A 25,610-nucleotide genomic window follows, 5' to 3' on the forward strand; every position below is an offset into this window, starting at 1 on the left:
TATATATATATATATATATATATATATATATATATATTACAGCATTCTTTATTTTGTGCGTTTTTGCATCTCAGTTATAATCCCCATGGACTTCCCACCACCAGTCCACCCAAATGCCATCGCCACAGTCTGTCTACTCTTCACACCCCAGGTTTGACCTTGTTCCCTTCTCTTCCCCCATAGAATGTCTCTGCTTTAAAGCTGTTTGTTGATTCACCCGGTATTTTTCTTTTTCTGAAAGGACAGCTTTCTAGAATGCATATTTCTCCTCTCATCCCTACATACTTCTGAGTACCCTACAGAGCCCGTGCATAGACTCGATGCCGATTCATGGCACTGCCTGCCAGCCAGTCCAGACTGCCAATATACTGATGAGAACTGCAGGTACAAAGGGCCAAGGGCATGGAAATCATTTGCCATAAAATAGGAGCATGAAAAAAGAACCTGAACACGCTGCCCTTTTTGATGGCCTAATTTTCAAACCCTAACTATATTGAATAGTGATGTCAAGAGGAAGAACAGTTTCACAATTAAAATTATAGTTCAAGTGGCTACTATTAAGTTATTAACTTTTATATTTTAAAATTATAGAATAAATATAGCCTTGAAACTACCTAAACCACAGCACTGTACTTCAAAGGCAAATCTATGGGAAAAGCCACACTGAGGATCATTTTTATTGGTTTTATATACCCCAAACTTTTATAAACATATTTAATAATACAACTTACAAGCCGAAACCAAACAACTAAACACACTATAAAAACAGCTCCCCCCCCCATCCCGGAAACCTATATCCTATTTGTATATGTATGAGTAAGTTTCACTTTAAAAAATAAGTGTAAATTACTGATTCCTAAAAGTTGAACTTTTCCATTTACTTTCAAATTATAAGTACATTGAGATTAATTTTCTTGGGGGAAATTGCCTCAGCTTTTAACCTTTGAAAACTTCGTACCTTAATGAATAAGAATAAGAAAAGCAAACTGGGCCCTCCCTGGTGTTGCAGCGGGTTAAAGCACTGCACTAAGAAGCTTAAGCCACTTCCTCATGAGTTCGATCCCCGCCTGCCCCGGTGGCGAGGCAGACCTCTCCTGGCCAGCCCGCTGCTCCCCTCAGCAGTGTACTGCGTCGATCTGCCTGTTCTGCTCCCCTCTCTGTCTCTAGTGAATCCTCTCACCCTCTGCATCTCTGGCCTGTACCCCAGTTCTATATAAATAAATAAATAAATCTTAAAAAAAAAAGAAAAGGAAACTAAATTTTTTTCTTAATTAGAAAAGCAAACTAAATCTAAAGGTTTTTTTAAAATCAGTTATTAGAAGTAGTTAAATTGAAAATGTAGGACTTCTATCATCTTTTCATTAAAGCAAGTATTTGTTAATATGTTTTTTCTGGTTGCCAAAGTTACATATATTATTGATAGAAAATTTGAAAACTATGGAGAATTTTCCAAGAATATCCCATAAACTCAGGTATAGAGAGATTTTTGAACAGTGTTTTTAAATTTGTGAAGTTAAAATGTGTAAGTTCTTAGATTTTGTCATAAATGAGTCAGGTATGTCTTTCACTGCCAACATTATTTTTTAATGTTTTGTTCATGTCTTTTTAAGAATATTAATTTTTTGAAGGATTTATTTATTTATGTATATAAGAACTGGGGTACAGGCCAGAGGTGTGAGGGTGAAAGGATTCACCAGAGACAAAGTGGGGAGCAGAGCAGGCAGATCTACTGAAGTACACTGCTGAGGGGAACAGAAAGGGAGACAGGAGAGGTCTGCTATGCCACCTGGGTCGCCTCCCTGGCCGGGGAACAAACTCGTGTTACTGTGGCTCCTGAAAGCATCATAGTGCTGGCTCTAACCTGTTGCATCACCAGGGATGGCCAAGAATATTAACTTTTTAGAATTATTGACAATTTAATTTTACAGACTATAAATAGCATTGCATTTGTCTTGCATTCTTTGCTACACCAATATAGCTTTCATTAATTGATCCTTTATAGCTGTCTCTTTCTTATTATTCATCTCAATTTTCAATACTCCACAAAGAATGACATACCCACTGTAATTTAGTTGTCATGTAAATCTACTCATGGGGATGAAATAGGTGTTAACACAATAAACATTTTGCAAAATGATATTTTGCATTATTTCAATGTCATCTAATTTTCCCAACAGTTTTTTTTGGGGAGTGGTAGGGGGGCGGGTAGAATTGGAGATGTTTGATACCCTATTATCCCAATACCACAGATGGGAAAACTGAAATTTTGAGAAATTAAGTAACTTCCCCATATATATTTGGTATATTCAGTAGACCCAAGAGGACTTATGATGGCTGTGATATGGGATGTGAAGAAAGTGAGAATCCTGATTTTTGGAACAAGCAACTGGAAGAATGGAGTTGCTGTTCTTTGAATGAATGACTGAATGGGACCAAAATAGGAAGAAAGACATCGAATTAGAGACATACTTGAAAAGCTTTAAAATTTGAAAGAGACAGTGGACCCTCTGTGAATGAATTAATAAAGTCTAAACATTGTGTCCTGAGTATTTGGGGACATGAATGAGACAGTGAATGACACAATGAAGTCCTCCGCATTCTAAACAAACCCTGCAGTTGGTGGGGAGCTGTAGACAGGAAATAGAGCTATGTGGCCGATGGTTCCTTTTCCTTGGAAGGTCAACAAGATGGCTATCTAATCTAAGCACTAAGATACTATCACAGTTGCTAATGCTTGGTAATACCCTTCATCTTGATTTGGAGAGATATAAACTGATTGGCAACTATATTCTTTTAAAGGGAAAGGAAAATAACTTGCTTTATCAATGAAACAAAGAGAAAATAAAGAACTAGCAAAATGCCTGACTCTTTCCAAAGAGGTCGATTCCATCTCTGTGTTCATCTGGATGAGCCTAGCGAACTCGTTCTCAGAGCCAACCGATTAATCAAGCACTCCGTATCTGATAGCACACCATCTCGCTTCCATTTCTGTGTAATTATGTTTCTTTAATGTTTTACGTTGCATGACTTTACCTTGTAAATAGTTCTATAATAAATGCTATAATTAATTTAATAGCACTTTGACTGCATTATATTTAAGGGTGTGCCCATCCCCAAGCATCCTTGGAGCCAAGCCAAAGAGAGGTGAACTTGTCAGATTCCCCCTAGCAGATTAACTGAAAGAGGGGAGGGGTGTAACTGTGGAATACTACTCAAAATACTTATCACAGATGTAGCATTTCTCCTGGAGATATCACACCTCTATCGGGCACCCTGATCAGACCAGCCTAGGGGTCTCTGGCACGGCCAGACCTGCGGTGCCATTTTCTCACTGGAGATCAAGAGGAGATGCCATGTAAGAAGTCCAAGGGCCCCAAGAAGCAACTCCAACAGATCTCCTCTCTCCTCTGAGCTGTGGGATCACCAGCTCTGAGTGACTTCAGGGTCCTTGGAGTACATAGTAAAGAATTTCCATTTCCATCGCTGCCAGGACCCGTCTGCAGTGCCTGCCTCTGGCGAGATGGGACTCAAAGAGGGTTGTTTATTTTCTTACTGCTCTCTTAAAAACTTCATCATGCAGCTGCAGGGGTTCACAAATATCACACTGGTAGAGCAGTTTTCCCTTTGGGGCATGTTCTAGAAGGAATTGCTGGAAGGAAATCCTCATGAATGTCCAAAGTCAATAGACCTGACAGCCATTACTCAGTTTTATCTCTCACACCAGTCAACCCATCATTACCTCTGAATCTGCCCCTTGATAAAATCTGTTTAGTGGGTGATATGTTTCCACCTAAGGAGATATTCTGATTTAAACAGGCATCTTCCTTTAAATCACTGGGTCTTCACTTTTATGGTTTCCATGGTGCCCTATTTACAGTCTAAACTTTGAAATAAATTCACACACTTAAGAATGGACTGTCGAGCAGAGGAAATCTATTTGGCATAAATGCCACTCATGGCGAAGGGGAGGCCGTCCCTATGGCTTCGTATGACCCAAACTGGAAAATAAGTCTTCCCCCAGGGTTAGTCTTCTCCTCAGGAGGCCTTTCACTTCCAGGATTTCACTTTGGTAATCTTGAAGCTATGGGAGGAGATTGGTGTGAGTTTCTGCACAAGAACTGAGACTTTGAAAAACCAAAGCCTGATGACTCATTCATTCATCCATCCATTCATAGGCACATATATTCATTCAACAAATATGCATTGAATGTCCAGTGCCAGCCGTGGGGAGATGGATGAGCTAAGTGAGTGAGAATGGAGAATCACTTTCCCTTATCTCCCTCCACTCTCTCCCAACCTTGTATGTGTGTGTTTTAACATTGGTTAATTTTTAAAGTTAAAATATTATTGGTTATTTTATTAATTAAAATTACATCCTAATTCTCTTATTTATTTATTTATTTATTTTTGACCTCTTGGCTTTAAACTGTATGTCTTGACCTCCTCCGATGAAATCTGAGGAAATTAGGGCCCCCACCTGTGCTTCTGCCCTTCTGCTTGTGTGTTTACAACTTCCGACCTTCACAGCCTCTTCTTTATTGTTAATTCAGTCTGGGCTCCTCTATACGTTCATTTAAAAAAGTTCAAAACTGGCCCTCCCTGGTGGTGCAGCGGGTTAAAGCACAGCACTGAGAATCTAAAGCCGCTTTCGCATGAGTTCGATTCCCGCCTGCCCCGGAGGAGATCCACATGGTGTGGCAGACCTCTCCTGACCTGCCCCCTGTTCCCCTCAGCAGTGTACTTCGTCGATCTGCCTGTTCTGTTCCCCACTCTGTCTCTGGTGAAGCCTCTCGCCGCCCCTGAGCCTCTGGCCTGTACCCCAATTCTGTATGCACAAATAAATAAATCTTTAAAAAAAAAAAAAAAAGTTCAAAACCAACAACCCATGTCGCCATCCACCCACCTATTGGATTTTACTGTTTCAGTCATTCTACTTGTTGAATCTGTCTTGTTCTTTGGGTTCTTCTTTATCACAGCAGCTTGACGTTTTAAAAATAGATGCTTTATCTTTTCAAAACTTTAAGTAGAATTTCTGAAACATCTCATGTTTACTTAGTAAACTCTGAGCTTGTTCTTTTCTTTTTTTCATCTTGTTCCTTCCTTCTGGTGCCTTTCTTCACCCCAGATGACTCCAAACCTTCCTAATGAGTGCAGAGGCTCTCACTGTCCAGCAAAATCTGCACCTCCTCTCCCCAGTTCACAGCTAGACTTTATGAGTCCCTTACTCTTGGGAGATTAAGTTAAGTGCTTTACCCCAGGGAGCCAGCTCTTGTAGGTGCTTTTGGGAATGTCTGCATAACAGCTCCACAACCTCATTCCCTCTTTCTGCAGGCTCAAGTGACCCTGGACAGTACCGGCTGAGGATGGCTGAACTGCCCACTCCACAATGATGCATGAGAAGACCCATCACTGATGGGGCAGCTGCTGGAGAGGGAACTGAACTTGCATGTTTCTCAAGCCAAGGAACAATTGTTAGGCATCTTGTAGCCACATCTTATCCCACCCTCCTCACACAGTACCCGAATAGAGAAGCTTGTTAGGATTGGACGGTCCTGATGTGGATAGGCCTGTTCTTTCCTCCCAACATTTCTGCTGAAAGTAAAGGCTGACTGTGAGAAATGTGTGTGCCTGCGGGCACTGGTTGGCAGACCCACTTTAGGGTGTCTTGGCAGGGAGCTGGCAAAATATTTCTTTTTGTACCGATAAGAGGTCTTAGTCCTGGCTACCCACAACCACTCTCAGTTCCCTAGCTCTCCACAAGCAATATTCACTTTAGAGGGTATCATCTGATTTTAATCTAAGACTGAACATCCTCCCTATATTGGGGGGGGAGGGGAGGAGTTGTAGGAGAAAGGGCACACTTGTGTGAATGTTCCAGAAACAATCCTTCAATAAACCACTTCCATTTCTACCCATTTTCCCCTCATCCAGCTCTGGGTTGATGCCTCTGTGGCTTACCTCCCATGCCCACTGCTCCTTCAGCAACTTGGCAAGCCACCCTGGACCAGGCCATCATTACACACCATTCCTTCTGACTCTCACCTTCCAGAAATGCCTGCCTTTTTCTGACCTGCTGATGTTCCCTCTTTCCTTTCTCTCTGGTTCAATTTTCCCCTATTGTTCTTCCTTATTGTCATCACAATGGGTGGAGATAAAGGAGAGTAAACATTTATATTTGGTCTGTCATCTTATGTGTGTAAGTCAGAACTCATTCTTAGATACTTTATGGGGAGAAGGAATCAGAACGTCACGTTTCTCATTAAGGTCTTGGAAATTAGTACTTAAGGAGCAATTTGTTCTATACTCATGCACATAAGAAAGTAGTCTTAACCAGTAAGCCTGATGTTCCCTTGTTATTGGCCTGTCTGTACAAAGACAGTCAACTGAACACGAAAATCCAAGTCCCCGTAGCTCTATTCCCTGATGTGGACATTGGACAAACTGGTTCCTTGGGACTCGCCCTCTTCCAAATTTCTGCTAATTCACAAGAAGCATTGTATGTGTTTTCTTGAAGCAACATCATCTTTTATTGCCACGTCCAGGCTATGCTACGCTGGCCCTGGCCAAATAACACCACTACTCCCTCTGGGAAATTACTGGGATTCAGTCCCTCCCGGCTAAGCCACCTTGGTGTTTGTACCAGTTGAACTGCATTCCACTACCTCTTTGAGGGGCACAACCGCCAATTCCTGCTGGCTAGCCACAACCTTATGAAGTTGGAATGCAAAACATTCCTTCCTTCCATATTATTCTCAATTAGATAGGGCCTCTTGCACAGCAGGGTTGCTTTAGTCCAAAATTTAAAGAGAATTTTCAGGAACAGCTCTTTCCTTTAGCATGAGCCAGCCCAGCACCCCGACTTTAGCAGGGACAGCTCTCTTGGTGCTGATTCCCTTAGGAGTCACAGTTGATTGATGATGTTCTTGACCTTCATGGGGATGGATCCACTGGGCAGTCTCTTAGAAGGGATCAGGCGGATGCTCCTTGTTCACCACTGCTGGTTGAGAAGAGCAGGCGCCGGGGTCAGGGGAGGGGCAATTTCTACGGGATAGCTGTGGCTTAGTGCACTAAAGGGCTTAGCGAAGCAAACCCTTCACATGAACACACTCATCTGTAGTAGCAATACTTACCGGAACCCCAACTTCTGAGAGCTCTCAGGATCTCCTGCTCAGTCTGGTTCCTTCCATCTCTCCCCTTCCCTTTGGATAGAAACTGGCTTCTGTAACCAACCCTGCCCCAAATTATCCGTGTTGATGTGCCTAACCACTATGGTTGGGACTCAAGAGATCTGACTCCCTAAGGAGTCTCCTTAGTCCCAAATAAATCAGGAAATGGGTATTGATTCTATACCCGTGTCATCTTAGAACACACCCAGCATCCCTAGGCTTAAAAGGAATTTCCTTTTCCGTAACATCATTTCTTCTTTTTGTCATTGGTGTTTTACCAGTTTCCCGTGACTCTGGGATAATTGAACCAACAACATAACTCTCAAATATCAGCCAGCAGCCAGAGAGAAAGAGGCCCATGTGCTCCCACCTGGGCTGTGACAGGCATCACTAGAATCTAAATCTACGCATGAATTTCCATGTCAAAGTTCAAGAGGAGCATGCCCTCAGATCTGTGCCTTCTGAGGGCAGCAGGGGGCATCAGCTCAGGCTTCTCATCTCATTGTGGTGGTTCCTGGTCATCTTGGGCACTTCTTGGCTCACAGAAGCCTCGCTGATCTCTGCCTCCATCTTCACATGAAGTCCCTGTGTATGTATCTGTATCTAGGTCCAGATTTCTGCTTTCATTTATTTATTTTTTTTACAGTTTATTTATTTATGCATATGAAAACTGGGGTCCAGGCCAGAGGCGGTTCAGGTGCTGCACTAGGTGGGTCAACTCCCAGGCCAGGGATGGAACCCCAGCTAGGTGACAGCGGATCACTTCATAGTGCTGCGCTTTAACCTGTTGTGCCACCAGGGAGGGCCCCAGATTTCTGCTTTTGTAAAGAGACCAGTGTGACCTCATCCTAACTAATTTCATCAACACTGACAAGATTTCCAAAGAGACACTTTCTAACATTCTGGGGATTAGGTCCTCAGCATATGATCTGGGAATGAGTGAGAGGCAGGAAGAGACACGCTTCGGCCTATAATATCCTGTTCCCTTAGATGAATTACTTGTCCTCCCTATATCTTCATTTCTAACTCCTCTGACTTAAGGTTGCTGTGAAATAGTAAGGCCTGTGATGTAGTTAGTGCGGCAAGCATTCGATCAATGTTAAACGATCCTGAACGTGTTTTGGGATCATTTTCATTACTTCTTTAAAGAGACGCTGTTGGCACCATCTTATTGCAGCAGAAAAGGGGGTTCCCGTCCCTGGGGAACCATCTATAGTAACCCCGTTGCTTGGATAACTTCTTAGACAATCATTCCTTTGCAGTTTCAAGAAAACACATTTATTATTGGTTGCCTCCTTATCCTAATTCCAAAGAGTGACATTTGTACTCTACCGGCTACTGAGAATTGGGTGGGAGCCTACCTGAGGTGGAATAGTAAATTAAAAAAACAACAACACTTGATATTGGGCTAAAACCCCCATGCAGAATGAGTGAGTGGGAAAGCTCTAGTTTCCTTTGGTTCAGTCTTTCAAATTTCAGCATTGACTCGTTTGTCTGCTTCGCTGTTATATCTTGTTTCACTAAGATTTGCGTTCTCTTCTTCTATCTCTGGCCCGCACGGCAGCATAGAGAGGCGGGTGATCCGGGGCTGTGTTGAGAGGTATGGGATTCTTTTTGCTGCTTTGATGGGCAGTAATCGTGTGACATCCTCACTTTCTGCAATTCTGTAGCTGCCTCTTTTTCAGAGGATAAGTATATTGGAACACACATCTGGAGTTCTGCTATCTCACGCTGGGCAAGGATTCCAGTGTTCGTTCTAATCCTAATCCGAGACGTCTTCCTTGCAGGCGGCCAGGAAGGCAGGTAAGTAGGCATGGCCATTTGACAAATAGGTTTCCAATCCCACACTCTCATCTCCAGGCTTTTATAAATCAGCCTGACGTGGGGCTCTTTCTGCCTGTGTGTGCATTTGTCATTTCTGCCAGAGGAGCGAAGATGAGGCAGGCAGGCGTTATTTTCTCTGTATTTGGAAAGAAGTGAATGGACCCTTTTAAAATAATGTAACATCAGACTTTCTTCTTTGTATTATGGCTGCAAGTGTAAAGCAGGAGTAGATTCTCTTTAAGAACAAGGCCAGAAATTTAAGATTCTAAGTCATGTCGATTTGTGGAATCAATTCTCCTATCTCTTGGAGAAACTCTTTCCATCTCTCCTTTGACTTGTTCTCCATATAGTAAAATTCTGAGATTTCAAGACTGGCTAACTTTGCATTTGTGCCTGTTGGCAAAAATTAAATGTGATTTCTGAGCTAGAATTGACATATATCTGCTTTTTTCTTTCTGACTGAATCACACATGACTCAAAAGAAACCTAAATGGATAATGATTCAAATGGAAAGAAAAAACAGTGAAAGTACATAGGAGCCTGGGAATATACTTAATTATATATAGCAAGCAAGCAGAATAAAGGGAAACAAATCACAAGAAAACAGATTGGATTTTTAACTTTTTTAGAGGCTGGCAGGCCACAAATTGAAATACAAAATCTAAAAAGCATACCCTTCATTTGAAAAAAATTCCAAATTTTTCTAATGCAGAAATGACACCTTTAAGACAACCAGTAGTGGTCTACTTTATCCTCTGGGTACAGAGACAGCAAATACTTGTCTTTAAGAGAATCATAGCTTTGTCCAAATACCTGAGTCTCTATACTTATGTACCCACTTCCTCAGTAGGAAAAAGCAAAGAGCACATCTAACTCCTATACAGTCTGCTTTGTGGTGTTCCTGTCTCTCATTTCTGCTGCAAGGAAAAAGAAAGGCTAGAGTCTGGAGGTGGCTGATTTAGGTGACCTCAATACATCATGAATATTCATACTCTGTGTAACATCTACTGTTGATCTTCCATATTTCCTTAGAGACTTTCCTCTCCTTATTTTTGAAGGTCAGTATCCAATTGAACACTAGGCATTCTGAGAATACTGAATCCACGCGTGTGATAACACAGCACACTCCTCAGAGAACTCAGACTTGTAACTAAGTCTTGCCACCACAGGAAAAACTTTCTGCCCAGCACATTTTGGACATCCTGGGGTCAAACATCCTCTGATGGCTGAGTCCAAAGGTCAGGACTTCAGCCACATTTCATACAGTTTCCCCGGAAGTGGGTTCCACAGTCGGCTGCCATTATAGATAATGAATTTCCCCCATTCGTCAACTTTTATTTAAAAAAACACAATATCCCTGTAACCTTCAACGACACTATGCTTACTGAACTAAAGCCTTCTATTTCTTTCTGAATAGAAACGCCTCCTGCCCAGACCTTGTGCAGCTAGGGATTTGAGTGCAATAGACAATTTCAAAGACAGCTCTTTCTACCTAACAATTGGTGCATTAGGCTAAAATGTTCACACAAATGCAATAGCAACAGAAGGGGTTTGCAATATAATGACAAGGTCCTTCTTTTACCTGGATCACCGAGATGATGAATGAGCATTAGCAGAATGGTCTTTGGGCCCTTCGCTTTACCTTGATCTCCCAGAATGCAAATTGACATTATACCCACATTTCTATGATATTTATTACCATGGTCATGATGTGAGGGCTTTTTCAATGTGAATAGTGAAAAAGGGGAAACATATTACTGCAAAGAGACGTTATTGTGCAGGGAATGTATAAACAGACCAGAAGAAAGGCGCGACAAGCCCATAATAGAAACCGAAAGCTCCTCATTTGTCCCGATTGTCTCCCCTTCCTTTTTAAACAACCTTCCTTTTTTCCAGCTATCAATACAAAGTTCTTTTTGGTAAAATGAAGTGCATTCATGCTGCTTGAAAGAAGCTTTTAAAGTTGATCTGTGCCCTCACAAAGGAGAGCCAGTCCAGCCGTGTGAGGAGCCAACTCGGTCCTCGTTCATTACTTAGGGCTCGACACGCCAGCCCCCATATCATTTTGTAAAGAATCAGATAAACTTTCCTCATGATAAACAACTGAAATAATTTTTCTTAGCTGTCAGCTCCTTTTCTCCCTCTCCCAGACTGTTCTCACACTCTTCCCTGCTCGTGAAAGCAACCGAGGGCAGCTCTTGGGTCTGATAAATGGGCTCCTTTCAACTGGTGGCAGGCTTCAGGAAAAAGAGATAATCCTGGATAATGTGGACACAGTTTTCATTTCATGTCACCCAATTAAACTGCAATTATCCAGAGTGCAACAGCAGAAAACCTGGAGAGAATGGCTGCAGAATGAGGCGCCAGGGCTCCCTGGGATTCTTTATACAACGTGCATCAGCTAGATCTGTTCTGTTCTGTCCTGATAATCAAGAGCCGGCCTGAGCCCTTAGCCACAAAGCCCCTTCGCCAGATCAGCTGCAACCTGTAGCTGCGTGGGAAATGCACCCACAGATTCTAGGAGAAATATTCGTTGGAGGCACAGCCACGTTTTTATGGGATTATTGGCCCCTAGAGCCGAGTTTTGCGTTGGAGCTATGTTTCTCAGACAGAACCAGGAAGAAGGCATCAGAGAAGGAAGGCTTTCTCCACCATGACTGTCTCAGTAGCATCAGAAACCCCACCCCAAGAACCAGTCAGGATTGTTAAGTGAAGGAAGGAAGCTCTTGCCACAATCTCCTTTCATAAATCATTATGAAATATATATTATATATATATTAGTCTGTATTATATTAGTCTGCGGCCTGAAGAGATACAAAAGTTTCAGTGAACAGCTGGTTCATCCATTGGGAGATGTTGTCCTCATTGAAATGGGATGATATCCAGCCTTTCAAGGAATGACATCGATGGGATGGGAGTAGATAAAAGGATCCAGCAGGGGCCCTCCCTCGTGGCACAGCGGGTTAAAGCGAAGCACTGAGAAGCTGGAGCCACCTCTGCATGAGTTAGATTCCCGCCTGCCCGGGAGGAGACCACATGGCATGGCAGACCTCTCCTGACCGCCCGCTGCTCCCCTCAGCGGTGGACTTTGTCGATTTGCCTGTTCTGCTCCCCTCAGCGGTGGACTTTGTCGATTTGCCTGTTCTGCTCCCCACTCTGTCTCTGATGAATCCTCTCACTGCCCCTGCATCTCTGGCCTGTACCCCAGCTCTGTGTGCATAAATAAATAAATCTTTAAAAAAAAATTATGTCATTTTTCAGATGCTTTGGCGGCAAATGACACTGGACCGTCAGTGGAGGAAATGAAAGAAAACATTCACCTTAAGGGGGCGGTTTACACGTATATAATTATGGCCACATCTGAAAACACAACTGGAGAAAATCCATCATAATAGAATTCACAGGGGCTGGGGGTGGGGGTCAGGAGGGAGAGCAACACAATGGAATGAAAATGACCTTTGAGTATGACATTGTCAGAGACAGTGAGGAATTAAGGCAGATCCCGAACTCCCAAACTCCAAAATAAAATTTTCATCATCAATAACATAAATCTTGAGACCTATTAACACCCTCCTGAAATCAACTGTGGACTTTACCAGCCGGTCTAGTTAGTGATGAATCAAGGACTTTAATCTTGTAAAATGATTCTCTGGCGTGCTGTATACGCTGTGTTCTTCTTGCTTCCTCTTTTTGAAATGGATCCCATCTTAATCTCTTTCAGAACAGCCATGTGTGGCTCCTAACGTAGAAAGTACAATGGAAGAGTCGCTCGGAGCTGGTTTGAAGCAGAAACATTCACCTGAGCGTGGCTGTCACAGGCTTGGGGCTCTGCACCCTCACCAGGCCCTAGGCCAACAGGGATAAGAAACCACCATCCCAGAAGATCACGCCTGTCTCTTCTTTGCCCCGGGTGATATCAGAAACCCAGTGCGCTCTTGTCTCCGGTCAGCAAACAGAGGGGGAAGAGCACCCCAGTGAAACTTTTAAAGACACAGCCAAAAAAAAAAAAAAAAAAAAAGAGGGAGAGTTGTTGAGATGCATTTGAAATTTGCTCCATTCTTCCATAGTTACAAATGCAACAGTCATCACAGTGGTGATGCTAAATGAGACAACTGAATGTGCCTTTCATCTGAGCTCAAAGCACCAGCTGAATAATGGCCTGGGCTGGGATCCCATCCTGTGTAGCTTTATGGGAGAATCCACACAATTACAATAACATAATGACACTATGATAGCAATAATAATACCTTCTGTTTACCCAATGCCTATCTCTGGGAAACCTAAAGCAGCTTGGAGATGCTAATCTAATTAAACTCCAGGTAGACAAGTAGGAGGCAGGTATTTTTAATTCAAACGCTGTTTAGGAAATGATGGGAATACCAACAGCTCCCACCTCCCTTCCTCCTAGGTATTTATGAACATACAGAAAAAAAAGAGAGCTCAGATTTAAATCTTCTAACTACATGGAAGAACAATGATAATAGTAGAATATAATAACACTGTTTAAATCACTTCTCATCTGATATACTTGTCTTTCAAATTATGGGTTGAATTAATACCCTGCCTGTGTGCACTGAAGATTTTCACACAGCTCCAACACGTGGAGGAGAAGGTGATGTTTTACGGGGGGGGGGGGGGCATCAATAGAGGACCCCACCCCACCCCCACTGCTTCCGCTACTCCTCTTGGGTGTGATTCCCACTTTTCTGGAACAGTCTTCTAAACACTTCACAGAGCTGTGTGATAGAAGCCTGGATACTCTGAAATCCGTCTGGGGAGGGGGGTTGGGAAACACTGAATTCACAACATCAAAAAATACTACTAAAATAGTTTTAGTTCTAGCTATAGTTTCAGCTCTGATGAAATAAAAATGACTGGGTGTGAAGGAAGCCCCTTAAAATACTATCTGCTAAATAGATACATTCAATGGAAAGGGGATTTATATAGGACTCCTTTCCTTCTGTGTATTACTGTACACTTTTAAGAAGATTTTTAAAAAAGATTTATTTATTTATGCACACAAGAACTGGGGTACAGGCCAGAGGTGTGGGGGTGGGGGGGTAGTGAGAGAACTCACCAGAGAGAGAGTATGGAGTAGAACAGGCAGATGGACTGAAACACACTGCTGAGGGGAGCAGCGGGCAGGACAGGAGAGGTCTGCTGCGCCTTGAAAACAAGATGGGAGTTCTCACAGGTTGTAATCATGCTACATATTTGCTGTGTTTTACTTCATTATTCATTTTCCCTTGCTTATTTTTTTCTCCTAGCAGAAGATAAGTTCCCTGAGGGCAAGGGCCATCCATGTCTGCCTTTCATTATTGTATCCCTGTGAGGACTCTTCTTAGGCTTGCATCAGATGTTAAAGAAAGCCATCAGAATGAATGAATGAAGAGGCTCTGGCATTGTGAGACGCTGGCTACCTAGACTTTGTAGTCAGCAGATCCAAATTTGTATCAGGACTCACTACACCCCATTTTTGTAAACCTCAATTTTCATATCTGTACAATGGAATTTTTCTCTTTTGAGATTGTCACCAGGAGTAACAGAAATGATGTAGGTAAGAGAAATGATCAGTGCCTGAACACTGAATAACAATGAGCTATTAATTTTTTTTTTCTTGCTTCAAAAATAGAATGCTGGGGGCTCTCCCTGGTGGTGCAATGGATTAAAGCAAAGCATTATGAAGCTCTCCAAAACTGCTTCAGTGAGAGTTCAATTCCCAGCCCCAGAGCTGACCCACATGGTGCAGCAGACCTCTTCTGACCCTTGGGCTTCTCCCCTCAGCAGTATACTTTATCAATCTGCCTGTTCTGCTCTCACTCTGTCTCTGGTGAATGTGAATCCTCTCACCTGCCACACCTCTGGCCTGTGCCCCAGTTCTGTAAGCATAAATAAATAAATCTTTATTTCTGCTGGGCTGACCCACATTTTAAGGTCAGCTGTGTACTTCCCAAAGGCTTGGCTTCCTTCTCCTTGCCCATTTACCCCTGAGAATCATCATTCAGGACACACGATGGCTTCGTTCCCTGGCGCTGCAGGCCAGAGCGCCACTTCAAAGCACAGAGAACCAGCCCCTTGCTCTGTCCCCATTCTAAGGCCTTGCACCACTTCTGTCACCTGGCCACAGGCACTGCCAACACCCTTACTACTGCCAGGACTTTGGGGGCACCCCAGGACTGATGTTTTCTGATGTGTTAGCTCTACCCACATTCAGGCCAGGAGAGGAGAGCAAGGAAAAGCTTCCAGTCATTTCCACACCCTGCTTCATGGGTGCCCCACTCCCCCTCTGCTCAAGAGTGGCCCACAGGGAGTAGGACCATTTCCGGCTAGAACAGGAAGGCAGGCAACAGGACCTTGGAAACCACGGGAGTCCCTGATTCAGAAGGGTTGCCCCAAGGCTCACTTCCAGGACCCCTCCTCCAAGATGGCATGCTCTTGGGAAGTGCATTAGCCTCAGGTGCGGAGGGTACCCTCGGAGGCCCCAGTGAAAGCAGGGTCTCTTCTTTGCTTAGTGCCCCTGTGCCTCCCTTCCTGTTCTAGCCCCAAATGGCCCTACTCCCTGTGGGCTGTGTCTCCGCACTGTTTCATAATGCTTCTCCCCTCAGAGGGCTGTCATGGGGAAGAGGTAGGAAACTGGCCCCTGCTGGGTTTGCAAACAATGTGAGCAGGTGCCATGAACTGCAGGGGTTGGGAGAAAGGATCCTAACTCCTCTGCTCCTCCAGGTAGACCTCAGTCTGTTCAACCCCGGCCGGCCGCAGGCTGAGGGCCGAGGACCCGGCCTCCTGGCACTGCCACAGAGAGGGCCGTGGCCCTTGGCATCTCACTTAACCCCTGCAGAGTTACCTACCTACCTACCTATCTCCTCACAGGAGTGCTGTAACCTGAAATGGGATGGTGCATGTTAACTGCACGATGCTCACACAAACGAGATCAGTGGTGGTGATAGCGGTTGTTGGTGGCTGTCTTTATGTTACCAAGAAGAAATAATCCAAATGTCTACCTGCGAGGGACTGGTTCAATAAAACATGGTAAGTGCACATCACAATACCTGGGTATTGTGCAGCTGTGACATGGAATAGACATTTCTGTATTCGTAGTGGAGTGTGCTGCTTAGTGGAACACACCACCAGCTGTTCAGAGAGCTCAATTTAAAAGTCTTCAGCTGCTTCTAAGTCACAAATTAGAATTAGTTACTTTGGGTAAGGTATTATTTGAAAGGTTTATTTATTTATCTATTCACATAAGAACTGGGAGGCCAGGGGTCCCGGGGAGAGGGTGTTAGAGTTTTCATCAGAGACAGAGTGGGGAGCAGGACAGGCAGATATGCTGAAATACACTGCTGAGGGGGAGCCCTGGGGAAACAGGAGACGTCTGCCATGCCATGTGGGTCACCCCCCTGGTGGGGGATCAAACTCATGCTGTGGTTGCTGCAGATAGCTTCACGGTGCTGAGACTTAATCCCTTGCACCACCAGGGAGGCCCTGGATATGGTATTTCCTATAGGGACAATCACTATAATCATTTCTTAATTATGTAAATGTAAGTCAAGTAGACACTTACTGCTCTGCAAAAATAAGATAATATAAGCCTTTAAAAAATATATATTGACAAAGCACACTTTTCAGTATTCCTTGTAAGGGAAGTGTGTGGGGGTGTACATTTGCCACAATTCTGGTCGGTTTTGTTGGGGAGCTTGTTTAAACAGCAGAGGGTTGAGTCTGGAGGCCCTCTGACCTAGCACCTCCACCCAGGCATGTGTTTTGGCAGCAACAGCTGAAAGAATGGATTTAATTAAACAGTTTTACCTTTAAAGTTCTACTAAAGCTTGCTTTGGCCCAGGCCTAGTGGTCAGAGAGTAAGAACAGGTGGGAAGGATCATCTGAGGGAATGTGCTGCAAGGCGTGAGTCATCGCCTCAGGAGAGCAACGATCTTCAGAAGTATGGACACCAGCAAACAAGGAGTCACCTGTTTGAGCCAGAGCAGATGAATTAATATGTGTTCATCCTCACATGAGCATAGAATAGTTAAATGCTACATAAGCAGATGATAGGTAGGTAGGTAGGTAGGTAGGTAGATAGATTGATCGCTAGATGACAGATATATGATTGATAGATAGGAGTTTGGGGATGGAGAAGAAGCTGGAAGTCCACCTGTCATTTTGAATTACTTCACTGATAATATGAAAATGCTTTGTTTTTAGACAAAGGATTTGATTTTGAGAAAATATCAAAGCTTCTGCAGGATTACATAAGTACATGTGTTGGGTAGTCAATGTGACTGATCTTTTTTATTTTTTAACTGGGAGGAATAAAAACCAAAGCAAATATAAAGTTGCTTTTTATGTCTTACTTTGGTGGCAAAATTCAAAGAGGAGATCCATTTGAACAGTTAATCTTGAAATAATAAAATATGACTGACTTTTCAAGCTACATATCCAATAGCAATGACTCACGTGCTGTCATTATTTGGAAGTTTGGTAAGGTGAAGGGTAGGGTGAAGCATTTACCTTGCCTTTTTATGTGTACGACTTGTATCTCAGGGTGAAAAACTAACTGATGAAAGTTTCTCTTTATAGAAATTCAACTGGTGTAAAAAGACAAAGGGCTAGATAGAGTCAGAACATTGAAATGGCCTGTGTGTCCTAATGAATGACTTAGTCTAGGTAATAGTCATCAGTGTAGGTAATATCACAGGAAGAGCAAGAACAGACATTGTACGACTCCCAAAGGAAGCAAACCCCACTGCCCAAGGAGTCATCTTGCCATAAATTCAGCATAGAGCGTGATCAAACCAACAGCTTCAGCTACCAATTCGATATATAAACAACGGAGGAAGACATGACACCACAGTGACCAGTCAGCACAATCTAGATTGTAGAACATTCTACTGAGCAAGCCATCTGGTTTCTCTAAATTTATTGCATGGGAAAAAAAAATAAAAGAGGCAGGGGAAGGCTATAAAGGCATAATATCAATTACAGTGGATGAACTTAATTGGATCCTGATTTGATTAAACACACTGCAAAAAATAAGTTGTAAGACAATCAGAAACTTTGCACACTGACTGGATAATTAAAGATACTGATATTTCTTGATATTGTAGAAAAATATACCCAAATATTCACTAAAGAATGTTTATGATTTGCTCTGAAATGTTTAGGGTCAGAAAAGGTATAGGTGAAACGTGATTGGCCATGAGTTGATAATATTTGGAAGGTAGATGATGAATAATGGACATTCAGTGCATTGTTCTATTTTTTTATGCATTAAAATTTTCCCTGAACAAAGTTTTTCTTAAGGAAAATACCATGGTATGAATAGAAGACACATACATGTAAGCACACAGATAAATCTAACTGCAGAAAGAGTAGTAATAGAGGGGAAAAGTGTATTTTCTACTAGCCTTATGTCCTTGTTTTAGATAGACAAAAGTTTGTAAGCAGCTAATTTTAAGAAAAACAGTAGAATATCCACACTCACATACCCCCCAAATAAGAGAAAGTAAATAGTACAGGTAAGAGTGAAAATTAATGAAAGCAAAGACTAACAAAGCCAAAGGTTAGTGCTTTGATAAACCACTGATAAAATTGTTCCAGAAAAAGGAAGAGTAGCTACAAATAAGAATATATTAGCACTGAAAAGAGAGAGACACAAATTTAAGAGTGAATTTCATGGAAAATAAGAGAACACTTAGAACGATTTACTCAATATATCTGAAAATTTGGATGTAATCATATACATCTTTGATAAATATAACTTAGTAAAACTGGAGACTAGAAATAACAAGGAGACTAGAAAGTGAAAATTGTCCTCATAAATATTAATTTGGAACAAGTTATTTTCCACACAGGAAATATCAAGTCCACATCATCTAACTAGCCTACTCCACTTTCAACATGGAGTAGGAAAATAACCTGCCTAGCTCACTCATAAACACAGATGTAAAAATCCTACACAATTCATTATTTGGTACACCTCCTATAAGTAAACTGTTCAATATTTTCCTTTATCCTTTTGACTTATCTCACTGAGCATAATCCCTTCAAGCTCTATCCATGTTGCTGTGAAATGCATGAGTTTATCCTTTTTGGTTGATAACTAATATTCCATTTGTAAATATACCACATTTTCCAGATCTAGTCATCTATTTCGGAGCATTTGGATTGTTTTCACAGTTGTTTTCACCTATTGTTAACAGCGTTGCTGTAAATGTAGAGATTAAGGAAACCAAATAGGAGGTCAGGAAAATAAAAATAAAAAAAATTAACAGGCAACTATAAGTCAGAGACATTCCTTAGGGGAGGGGGAGGGAGAAGGATCAAAACAGGGGAATGAATAGCAGAAGGAATTGCGGTGATGGTGCACGGGTGAATTGGTGGTGGGAATCTTACAGGTATTACATCTGAGAGGAAAAAGCAAATACTGCACAAAAAGGAACAATGATGTTAAATATATATAAATTAAAAAATCCTATACAATGCAAATGCACCATGTACAAATTGAGTTTATGCCCAAAATGTGCACTTGATTTGACATGGAAATTTCATTATTGAAGTGATTCCCATTAGTCTTGAAAATAACCAGCTTGTATGTAGGGCAGAAAACCTCAGTAAAATATGAATAGGAGAAACATTCTTATCTTACAATAGACCTTTAAGAAGGTATTAATGCTGTGAGCAGTTTTACAATGACAGAACATTTAAAACATCTTCCAAATAAGAAATAAGACAAGGAAGCTAATTATTCCTGCTTCAACCCAACGATCAACACTGACTGCAAACTCTAAGACAAGAAATAAAAGTTTAAAAGCTTGAAATAGAAATAAAACACTCATTTTCTAATGATATATTTCTATGCATAGAAAATTCAAAAGAATCCACAAACTGTTAGAACTAATATGAACATTAATAAAAGTGACTGATTATAAGGTTAAACATTGCAGTCTGGAGCCGCATCACTCTGAGTGCCCCGATCTAGTCTAAATGCCTTTTAAAAACTTAGTAACTAATTAGAAAGCTTAATTTTAAAAGCTGCCACATTACTTCCAATAATAGGAGATGGAGGAAATCTATTATCAGATATATAAAACTTAAATGAATGGGAGAATATATAATTTTCATGAATAAGAAGAGTTCAAGACTGCAAAGATAACATTTTTTTCTAAGTTGATCTATAAATTTAAAGCAATCTCAATTAAATTGTCCAGCAGAATCATTTGAGCACTAGGACAAGGTGATCCTAAAATCGATGCAGAATAACAAAGGGTTAGGAACAGTCAAGACACTCCTGAAGAACCATGAGGGGGAATTTCACACTAGGCATAAAGACTTGTAATATGAAAGTCATAGAATGTATGGACCAGGATAAAGACAACAAATTCAAGTGAAGAAAGAGCCCAGGAACAGCTTCACACCTATATGGGAACTAGGTGATCAGTGCAGGTGAGTGGGAGAAAGAAGGAAGTAGTCAATAGTGTAATGGATAAACAAGGGACTAGGAAGTTGGATGGCTATTTTATGCCAGGCACAAAAAACCATTGTGTATGAATTAACAGTTTGGGGAATAAAATATAGCATATGTGAGCTAAGTAAGCAGAAAGATTTGTTTTAAAATAAAGAATAAGGACACATTTATAGATTGAATTTTATCAAAGTTAAGGAATTTTATACATTAACTATAAAGACATTGAAATATAAACCACTCATTGGGGTGGGGAGAAAACAGTTATTTACTGCATGTATATTAAAAAATAAAGAATATCTAGAATAGATGAACTTTGAAAGTGGTGAACAGTCACAAAACAACTCATTCTTCTCTGTAACAAGGAAAATTAAGAATCCAAGAAAATACAATTTTATAATGGCTGGGCCTTCAAAAATAAAAAATTGACAATACTAGAATTGGCAAGGAAGTGGAGCAGTGGAAAGGAATAAAGATTCAAAATGTTTTGGAAAGTAGCTTAGCCTTATCTTTTTAAGGTTGATTAGGCACATGTTTATGACCCAGCTCCAGTCATAGAAGCGGGGTATACCCTTAAGAAAATATATGTGCCAGTAGAAATGTATAAGAACATTCATAGCAGCCTTATTTGTAAGGGTGAAGAGATGGTGAATGGATGCACAGACAAATGCATGGAGGATGCATACCTACACAGATGGATGGATGGAGAGAGAAGGAGAGATCATGCAGGAAAACAAACTATGATCTATTCCCTGGTGGAATATTATACAGCAGAGATTGGAAAGTCACAACTGCACAAGGATATCTTAGAAATGCAATGTCGAGTGGAAAATCAAGTAACAGAAGAGTACAGAAGTTACATCATCTTATAAATCTCAAAACAAGAAAATGTAAAGATGTATTCATTATTATCTCATGAAGACAACAAAGATAAGCAAGGAAATAACACAAAACTCAGGATTTTGATCACTTCTGGACTGGAAAAAGGGATGACATGATAATAATTACATTTTTTACTTTGAGTGGTGGGCTTCATAGGTATTTTTTAAAGATTTATTTATTTATGCATACAGAACTGGGGTACAGGCCAGAGGTGCAGGGGTGGTGAGAGGATTCACCAGAGACAGAGTGGGGAACAGAGCAGGCAGATCCACTGAAGTACACTGCTGAGGGGAGCAGCAGGCGGGTCAGGAGAGGTCTGCTGCGCCCTGTGGATCACCTCTCAGGTGGGGCAGAGATCGAACTCATGCTGAAGTGACTTTAGCTTCCTTAGTGTGGTGCTTTAACCTGCTGCACCACCAGGGAGGGCCCATAGAACTTTTTAATGACTGTACTTCAGAGTACGGACTTGCATTATATATATATTCTTTATATATCCAAGAGCATATATATTACATATTTTTTAAGAAGTTGAAAGGATTAATTCAGAAAAAAAATGTGAGTAGGTGGAAAAAAGACTCACTTTGGGCTTTTCATAGTTTTCTACAATTTGAATTCTTAAAATCATCTTAACATTTTTATCCTGTGATTTGTATTATAATAGGAAAAGGAAAAGAAGGCAGAGTGAAAAGAGGAGCAGGAGAAAGAAGTTATGGTTCAATAAGAGACCAGGTAAGAGGAAATCAACTGAGCTATGAGCAGGAAAAGGAGAGGTAGGGATGATATGGTGAGCATTTTCCTTCTGGGGAGCAGAAGGTAGGTGTCATGAGAGGACAGGTTCTCGTTAACCTTACATAGCCAAAGTCACCTTACGTAGCCAAAGTCACCTTTCGTAGCCTAAGTCACCTTACGTAACCATTGAGTGCAAGAGAAGAAAGTGGGAATCCCTTCAAATAAGAAAAAGAAAAACCCTGACTTTTTGCTCTACCTTGCCTGACTCTCTTCTGTCTCTTCTTATCTGATACATGCCCATTCTTCAAGTTTTCAAGAAGTCTTCTCTGTAGTCCCTGGTTATTCACTCCCAAGCAGTTTGCTGTGCTATGAACTGAAAGGTAGAGATCAGGCTATTTTACTTACCATTGAATCCTTATTCCTAGCATGGAATCTAAACATTGAATGTGGGTAAAAGCATAATTATGAATAAATAGACGCTACATGTGTAAGAGAAACTGTCGAGCAACTGCCATTTATATTTGCATCCATTATTAAGTTCATTGCTTACCACTCAGGGAAAGCAAACTAGAGCTCAGTTTTTGCAAACAAGTTCATGATGGAACATTTTACTATATGATTTAGATCCCACTGTCAAATCTTACATGTTGGGCACCAAAAGCTTCAAGAAAGAATTGTCAGAATATCCTAAATTTGTCAAAGATTTTATGAATGTGGTTGAAAAGAAAAGGTGTGTTATCGCCATCATAAGTGCCAAAAGATACTTTTCCACACATGTCATGATTTAAAGAGTTGAAAGTTGTGATTTTTGTAACTGTATACCTCTGCCAGACATAAAATGAGAGATCAGAGCCTGAATTTCTTTAAGATAATAATAATGTGAATCAACAGTTGCTTTCTTCCTCCTGACCTGACATAAATTACTTTAAGCTGAAAAAGTATATTAAATGCATTTTGCAAAGTGTTCTGGAGAAATGCTAAATTTTGGAAAGCAGATTTATAGTCAGCTTTGATGTGTGGTTCTATTTGTACCTAATCTCACAGGAAATATCTTTGAATTACAAAATGCTTGCAGATGTAAGTCATGTCAGGATTAAATAAAGGCAACACAAGAAAACGGGAGGAACCTTAGGCTATTTGCTTGAACACTCATGGCACTCACCTAGTTCTCCCTCTAGCCATGCAACTATGACAAGTCATCTCAACTGTTTGGGTCTCAGTTTCTTGATAGGCAAAACAGAAGAGGAACAGGGACTATAACATCTGTTGCAACAATTCAATAGAAAATACACTGTGAATGGGCCCCCCATGGCCCAAGGGGTTAAGTCTCAGGACTACTGAGCCAGCTGCAGGCACTGCAGCACCAGTTCAATCCCCGGCCATGAGGTGACCCACATGGGTCAGAGTCCCTTCTGCAGTGCATTTCAATCTTTTCTGCTCCCACTCTGTCTCTGGTGAATCCTCTCATCACCCCTGGCCGGTCCCCCAGTTTTGTATGAATAAGTAAATAAATCTTTTTTTTTTTTTAAGATTTATTTATTTATGCATACAGAACTGGGGTACAGGCCAGAGGCTCGGGACGGTGAGAGGCTTCACCAGAGACAGAGTGGGGAGCAGAACAGGCAGATCGACGAAGTACACTGCTGAGGGTAGCAGCGGGCGGGTCAGGAGAGGTCTGCCACGCCATGTGGTCACCTCCGGGGCAGGCGGGAATCGAACTCATGCGGAAGTGGCTTTAGCTTCTCAGTGCAGTGCTTTAACCCGCTGTGCCACCAGGGAGGGCCCCAGTAAATAAATCTTTTAAAAAAAGCTTGAGAAGGGCCTGGAATTAGTCAAGTTTTTTTTTTTTTTTTTAAGATTTACTTATTTGTACATTCAGAACTGGGGTACAGGTCAGAGGCTCAGGGGCGGTGAGAGGCTTCACCAGAGACAGAGTGGGGAGCAGAACAGGCAAATCGACTAAGTACACTGCTGAGGGGAGCAGCGGGCGGGTCAGGAGAGGTCTGCCATGCCATGTGGTCACCTCCGGGGCAGGCGGGAATCAAACTCATGAGGAAGTGGCTTTAGCTTCTCAGTGCAGTGCTTAAACCCGCTGTGCCACCAGGGAGGACCTGGAATTAGTCAAGTTTTATGAAGCAGTAACATCTGTATTGGTAGTAGTATCATCAACATTCTGACGCTGAGATAAATGCATTTCAGTATTACAAAACCACCTATCAGAGAGCGAGGAAGAGATGGCTAAGACCCTGGGAACTAAGCATCTGAGAAATCTTCTTGCTGTGTTTGACTCTGCACTCTGTTCTTCACACATGGGTTGATGATGATTCAGGGATAAGACAAAAGGGTCTGTTGGTCAAATACACCAAATGACATGGGGGTTTGCCTAGGTATCTGCAGACCACTGGTAACATGTAAGCAGATCTACCATGCTATGAAATGAAATCCTTGTCAAGATCAAAGCAAAGAATGAGTTCAGTCAAAAGCCCCTCAATGACCTTCAGCCTTTCAGCCATTCGCTGTTGTGTTAAGTGGATACTTGGTCGGGATGCAGGATGTTGTGGTGGATTCAGGCTCATGCTCAGCTTTTAACTTCCAAGGCTGCCACATTCTTAACTCTCTGGATTAGCCACAGCGACCTTCGAGATAGGTCAGAGAATAGATATGTGTTTGTAAGTCATGAGAACCACATGGACTCCAAACTTAGTGGGTACAAGTGGACTTTTCTAGGGAATTGGGTTGATTTGCATCTACATAACTTTGGTGCCATGGGCAAGAAATTAAAAAACAAAACTTCCATGCACTTACAGTAAATGTGAGACCGACAGGGCTCACTTGTTAAAATCAAACTTCCTTGCTAATCCAAAAAAATAAAATCCGCTGGTTGATTGAACAAGAGACTAACTCCTTTCATGTCTCTACAAGAGCTTTGTTTCAGAAATAAGTTTTGACCTTGATATTTCCAACAACAAAAAATGAGACCATTTTCATCATTCAGTTTCTCGTGTTCTTTTTCTGAAGGTTAAAACCCACTTGTCAAAATGTTGTCGTTTCAAATTTCGAAATGCTTCCTATTCACTGCTCTTCACCCTCACTCACTGTGTAGTTTGTCGGAAGCTTCCTTTCATCGTCAATTATACAGTATTTTCAAGCTGAATATATTTTTGAAGTATCTACGTGTTCTATAAAATAGCTGATTGCAAATTTTCCTTCTAACGCCAACTGACTAAATGCATGAAAAGAAGACTAGCACAGCCAAGGAAGATGGAGAGATGATGACTGAGCAAGGAAGAGAAAATAGGAAAGAAATTAGATTTTAAAGTGAATTTTGCCCTTGCACCTACACTTCATAAGCAGGCGCAATTCCATCCTCAGTTCTAAGCCACACATTCTTATTTCCCCATGCAGTTTTGGAAAAAATAGCTAAGCCCAGAATGCCTATTTTCCCAATGATGCCAACTGTGCCCAATTGGACACACCCCCAATCTCACCCCTTGCTGAGACTTGTTCCAATCAAATTTGGTGAAAATTTGACTGGATTTCATCATACT

The sequence above is a fragment of the Condylura cristata genome, unplaced genomic scaffold (assembly GCF_000260355.1).
Source record: "Condylura cristata isolate star-nosed mole 26May11 unplaced genomic scaffold, ConCri1.0 scaffold00010, whole genome shotgun sequence".
Classification (NCBI taxonomy): domain Eukaryota; kingdom Metazoa; phylum Chordata; class Mammalia; order Eulipotyphla; family Talpidae; genus Condylura; species Condylura cristata.